The sequence below is a fragment of the Pteropus medius genome, unplaced genomic scaffold (assembly GCF_902729225.1).
Source record: "Pteropus medius unplaced genomic scaffold, Ma_sr-lr_union100, whole genome shotgun sequence".
Classification (NCBI taxonomy): domain Eukaryota; kingdom Metazoa; phylum Chordata; class Mammalia; order Chiroptera; family Pteropodidae; genus Pteropus; species Pteropus medius.
The window spans coordinates 10,357,336-10,363,505 of record NW_024344371.1 but is presented as its reverse complement, the minus strand read 5'-3'; positions in this window follow the sequence as shown (position 1 = coordinate 10,363,505).

Genomic DNA, 6,170 nt, shown 5'->3' with positions numbered 1-6,170 from the left:
TCAGGAGCCTAGATATTAATAAGTGTTATGTCTTCTTGGTGCATGATTCCCTTTATCATTATGAAGTATCCCTCGGTATCTTTCTTTACCTTTTTTATTTCAAAGTCTATTTTGTCTGATGTTAGTACCACTACTCCCACTTTTCTCTGAAAGCCATTTGCTTGAAATATCATTTTCCACCCTTTCACTTTGAGTCTATATTTGTCTTTGGAGCTGAGATGTGTCTCCTGGAGGCAGCATATGGTTGGGTTTTGTTTTTTGATCCATTCTGCAACTCTGTACCTTTTTGTTGGTGAGTTCAATACATTTACATTTAGGGTGATTATTGAAATACGAGCTCTTCTTATAGCCATTTTATCTTTTGCTTTCTAGTAGCTCAGTGTTTCCACTGCTTCCTTGTCCTTGTGTTTCTGTTTTCTTTATTTTGGTTGGCTTTTGCCTCTGGTTCTTCTTGTTTTATGTTATATACTTCAGTTCTGAATCTTTGGTGTGTGGTTACCATTACGAATATGTAAAAGATAGTATATATATATATATATATATATAGTCATCCCTTTTCTTCTGTGCGTGCCTTATCTCCATTCCCCTTTGCAAATTTAGATCTTTGAATCCCCCTCTTTTCAGTCATTGTTATCTCAATTTGTCCCTATGTATGCTGAACATTCATTACTATCTTGTTATAACAATTCTCTTCTTATTATTTAAATTTATAATGCCCTGTTCTTAGTAAGGGTTGCACTCGTCTGCTTCTATTTGCCTGATAGTCACTTTACTCCTAATTATGTATTTTTTTTTAATCATTTTATTTTGGGTGAGCTGACCCCTTTCAGTATTTCCTGTAGTGCAGACCTTGTAGTGGAGAATTCTGTCAATTTTTGTATGTCTGGAAAGGTCTTAATTTCTCCTTCATATCTAAAGGAGAGCTTAGGTGGATACATTATTCTAGGCTGGTCGTTTCTTTCACTTAATAGTCTAAATATTTGATTCCATTCCTTTCTGGCTTGTAAGGTTTGCACTGAGAATTCCGAGGATAATCTAATGAGTTTACCTTTATAAGTTACTGTTTTCTTCTCCCTGGCTGCCCTGAGAATTCTGTCTTTGTCATTGATTTTTGATAATTTTAATACAATGTGTCTTGGTGAAGGCCTTTTTGGGTTGAGATAATTGAGTGTTCTGTTGACTTCGTGAATTCCAAGCTCCAGATCATTCCTTAGATTTGGGAAATTCTTATCTACTATGTCTGAAAATGCTTTCTAATCCTTGTTCCCTTTCCTCACCTTCCATAATGCTTATTATTTTTATGTTTCCTCTCCTGATGGTATCAGCTAGTTCTCGAATTTCTCTTTCATTATTTTTCATTCTTCGGTTTCTCTCTTTTTCCTCCTGATTTATTTCTAGATTTCTGTCTTCGATATTACTGATCCTTTCCTCCATTTGTTGACTCTTTTTCCAAAGCTTGCTATTTCATTTTTCAACTCTTGCAGTGTGTTTTTTATCTCCGCAAGATCTATTCTGTTCTTTTCGAGGGTTTCAATCTCTTTGCTCTGCTCATCTAGTTGTTTTTTCAATTCCTGAAATTGTTGATATGACTCATTTCAGAACTCACTGAGTTTTTTCAGAAGTACCGTCTTGAATTCTCTGTCATTTAAGTCGCATATTTCTATGTCTGTAAGCTTATTTTCTGGAGATTTTTCTTTTTCTTTCCGAGATGCCTTGTCACCTTGGTTGTTCGTGATGTTTAATGGACTATTTCTCCATCTGGGTATTAGTGGAAGTGTATTCTGCTGTTTTTCCAGAAAGAAGATTTATTATATAAAGATATCTCTTTAGCCTGTAGCAAAGAAGGCACTTTTCTTTTGGTTTCCAGTAGGTGGTGTCTAAGCCTTTTGGATCCCTGTTTTATATAAAGCTTTAAAAATGCCTTTTTATTTTCTGACTGATATTTAATCATGCTCACTACCCTCAGTTTCAGTCCCTGTCAGGGTTAGCAACAGTTTTGGTAAAGTTTTCTCAGATTCCCCTGGAGCTCCACGGTATTGGGTCTTGGAGGGTATGGGGAGAAGGGCCCTCTGTGTTGGGTATTGGGAATGGTGGCTCAGCCTTTGTTTTGCAACCGCAGTTGGTAAAATCAACTGTTGTTTCTCTGCTGGCCACTTCTCTGCCTTCTGCCCTGATATCTGGGCCCTTCTGCCAGCCAGCCACGGGGAGCTCACAGTTTTCCCAGGCAGGGCTGTTCAGGGAAATCATAGCTCCTTCTCCTCTCCCCCTCCTCCTGCAGGTAGCTCCGGTGGCTGTGAGAGGCAGCTTCTTTGTTTCTCCCAGCTTCTTTGCCTGACACCCGGGGTTCTGACCTATGGTAGCTCTTATGCACAGATCCCACGCTCAGACGTGCTGGTGTGCAGTTTGGGTGTTTCTTGTTGAGTTTTAAATGTTCAGCTTATTGTTATCTCAAGGGGAGAGATCTGGGAACATCTCTCACTCCGCCAAGTTTCCGAAGTAATATTTGATCTGTCAGCAGCAGAGATCTAGTCTGAGTCCTCAATATAGTAAGCAGCTGAAGGAGACCAAGCAGGTACTTGGTCACCAGTTGATTATATCAGACACCCTCACTCTTGAAAGGTCAACAGTTTGTCTTATTTTTTAATTTTTAGTTTTCAATTAGAGTTGACATTCAATATTTTATATTAGTGTCAGGTATACAGCATAGTGGTTAGACATTTATATAATTTACAAAGTGATCCCCCCAATTGGTCTAGTACCCATCTGGCACTATACACAGTTATTACAATATTATTGACTATATTCTTAGTGTTGTATCTCGCATGCCTAATTTGTATTTCTTAATCTTGTCATCATTTTCACTATGCTTCCCCTGACCCCCCAAACTGACAATCATCAGTTCGTTTTCTGTATCTATGAGTGTGTTTTAATTTTTTTTTTTTGGTTTATTTTGTTCCTTAGATTCCATGTATAAGTGAAATTGTATGGTATTTGTCTTTCTCTGTCTGACTTATTTCACCTAGCATAATATTCTCCAGGTCCATCCATGTCATTGCAAATGGTAAGATTTCATTTTTTAGGGCTGAGTAATATTCCATCGTATATATGTACCACTTGTTCTTTATCCAATCTTATAATGATGGACACTTAGGTTGCTTCTAGATCTTGGCTGTTGTAAATAGCGCTGCAGTGAACATAGGAGTGGATATATCTTTATGAATTAGTGTTTTGTATTTCTTTAGATAAATACCCAGAAGTACAATTGCTGGGTCATGGGTAGTTCTATTTTTAATTTTTTTGAGGAACTTCCATACCGTTTTCCATAGTGGCTGTACCAATTTGCAATCCCATCAACAGTGCACGAGAGTTCCCTTTTCTCTACATCTTCTCCAACACCTGTTTTTTGATTTATTAATGATAGCCATTCTATCAGGTGTGAGGTGATATCTCATTGTGGTTTTAATTTGCTTTTCTCTGATGATTAGTGATGTTGAGCATCTTTTCATATGTCTATTGGCCACCTGTAGGTCCTCTTTGGAGAAATGTCTCTTCAGGTCCTTTGCCCATTTTTAAATTGGATTGTTTGTTTTTTGGGTGTTGAGTTGTATGACTTCTTTATAAATTTTTTGATATTAATCCCTTATTTGCTGTATTGTTGGCAAATATCTTCTCCTATTCAGCAGATTGTCTTTTCATTTTGTTGATTTTCTTTGTTGTGCAAAAACTTCTTAGCTTGATGTAGTCTCATTTGTTTATTTTTATTTGCCTGAAAAATATATGAGAAAAACTATTACTAAGAGCAATGTCAGAGAGTTTAGTGCCTATGTTTTCTTCTAGGAATTTTATAGTTTCAGGTCTTACATTTAAGTTTTTAATTAATTTTGAGTTTATTCTTGTTTGTGGTGTAGGAAGGTGTTTCAGTTTCATTTTTTATATGTATCTGTTCAGTTTTCCTAACATCATTTGTTGAATAGGCTGTCTTTACTCCATTGTATATTCCTGCCTCCTTTGTCATAGAGTAAATGAACATATAGGTGTGGGTTTATTTTTGGGTTCTTTATTCTGTTTCATTGATCTATGTATCTGTTTTTATGCCACTACTATGCTGTTTTGATTACTATAGGCTTGTAGTATAGTTTGATATCAGGTTAGCATGGTATCTCCAACTTTGTTCTTCTTTCTCAAGATTGCTATTTGGGATCTTTTATGATTCCATATAAATTTTAGGGTTATTTGTTCTAGTTCTGTGAAAAATGCCATTGGTATTTTGATAGGGATTGAGTAGTAGTGACATTTTAACAATGTTAATTCTTCCTATCCATGAGCATGTATATGCTTCTATTTATTTCGATTTCTTTAATTTCTTTTTTTAAATGACATAATTTTCTGAGAACATATCTTTTACCTCCTTGGTTAAATTGATTCCTGGGTGTTTTATTCTTTTCGATGCAATTGTAAATGGAATTGTTTTCTTAATTTCTCTTTCTGATAGTTCATCATTGATGTATAAAATTGCAACCGACTTCTGAATATTAATTTTGTATCCTGCTATTTTATTGAATTCATTAATGAGTTCTAAGAGTTTTTTTTTTGTGGAATCTTTAGAGTTTTTTATATATAGTGTCATGCGATGTGCAAATAATGACAGTTTTACTTCTTCCTTTCCACTCTGGATACCTTTTATTTCTCTTTCTTGTCTGATGGCTATAGGTAGGACTTCCAATACTATGGTGAAAGTGGACATTCTGGTCTTATTTCTGATTTTAAGGAAAACGCTTTTAGCTTTTCCCATTGAGTATGATGTTAGCTGTAGGTTTGTCATATATGGCCTTTATTATGTTGAGGTATGTTCCGTTTATTCTCACTTTGCTGAGAGTTTTTATCATAAATAAATGCTGAATTTTATCAAAAGCTTTTTCTGCATCTATTGACATGATCATATGACTTTTATCTTTTTAATTTGTTAAGGTGGTGTATCATATTAATTGACTTATGGATATTGAACCAACATCGCATCCCAGGAATAAGTCCAACTTGATCATGATGTATGATCTTTTTAATGTATTGCTGAATTATGTTTGTAAATATTTTGTTGAGAATTTTTGCATCGATGTTCATCAGGAATATTGGCCTATAGTTTTTTTTTTTTCTGTAATGTCTTTGTCTGGTTTTGAAATCAGGGTAATAGTGGCATCATAAAATGAGTTTGGGAGCCTTCCCTTCTCTTGAATTTTTTATGAATAGCTTGAGAAGTATAGGTGTTATTTCTTCTTTGAATGTTTGGTATAATTCACCTATGAAGGCATTTGGTCCAGGACTTTTGTTTTTTGGAAGTTTTTGATTACTTACTCGATTTCTTTGGTGGTAACCAGTTTGTTTAGATTTTCTGTTTCTTCTTGACTCAATTTTGGAAGATTGTATGTTTCTAGGAATGTGTCCATTTCTTGCAGATTGTCCAGTTTGTTGGTGTACAATTGCTCATAGTAATTCTTATAACCCTTTGTATTTCTGTGGAGTCCATTGTCACTTCCTATCTTTCATTTCTTATTTTATTTATTTGGGTCCTATCTCTGTTTTCCTTGATGAGTCTAGTTAAAGGTTTATCAATTTAGTTTATCCTTTCAAGGAACCAGCTCTTGGTTTCATTGATCTTTTGTATTTTTCTAGACTCTATTTCATTTATTTCCACTGATTGTTATTATTTCCTTCCTTCTACTAACTGGATTTTGTTTGCTGTTCTCTTAAGTGTAAGGTTAGATTATTTATTTGAGATTTTTCTTTTTGCTTGAGATAGGTCTGTGTTGCTATGAATTTTCCTTTTAGGACTGCTTTTGCTGTGTCCAATAGATTTTGAGTTTTTGTATTTTCATTTTCATTTGTCTCTAGGTATCTCTTCATGTCTTCCTTGATTTCATTAACCTATTTATTGTTTAGTAGCATGTTATTTAGCTTCCATGTATTTGTGTATTTTCTAGTTTTTTTCTTGTAGTTGATTTCTAGTTTCATACCATTGTGGTTGGAGGAAATGCTTGATATGATTTCAGTCTTCTTAAATTTACTGGCTTGTTTTGTGGACTAACATGTGGTCTATCCTGGTAAATGTTCCATGTGCACTTGAGAAGTAAGTACATTCTGCCGCTTTGGGGTGAATACTTTGAAAATACCAAAAA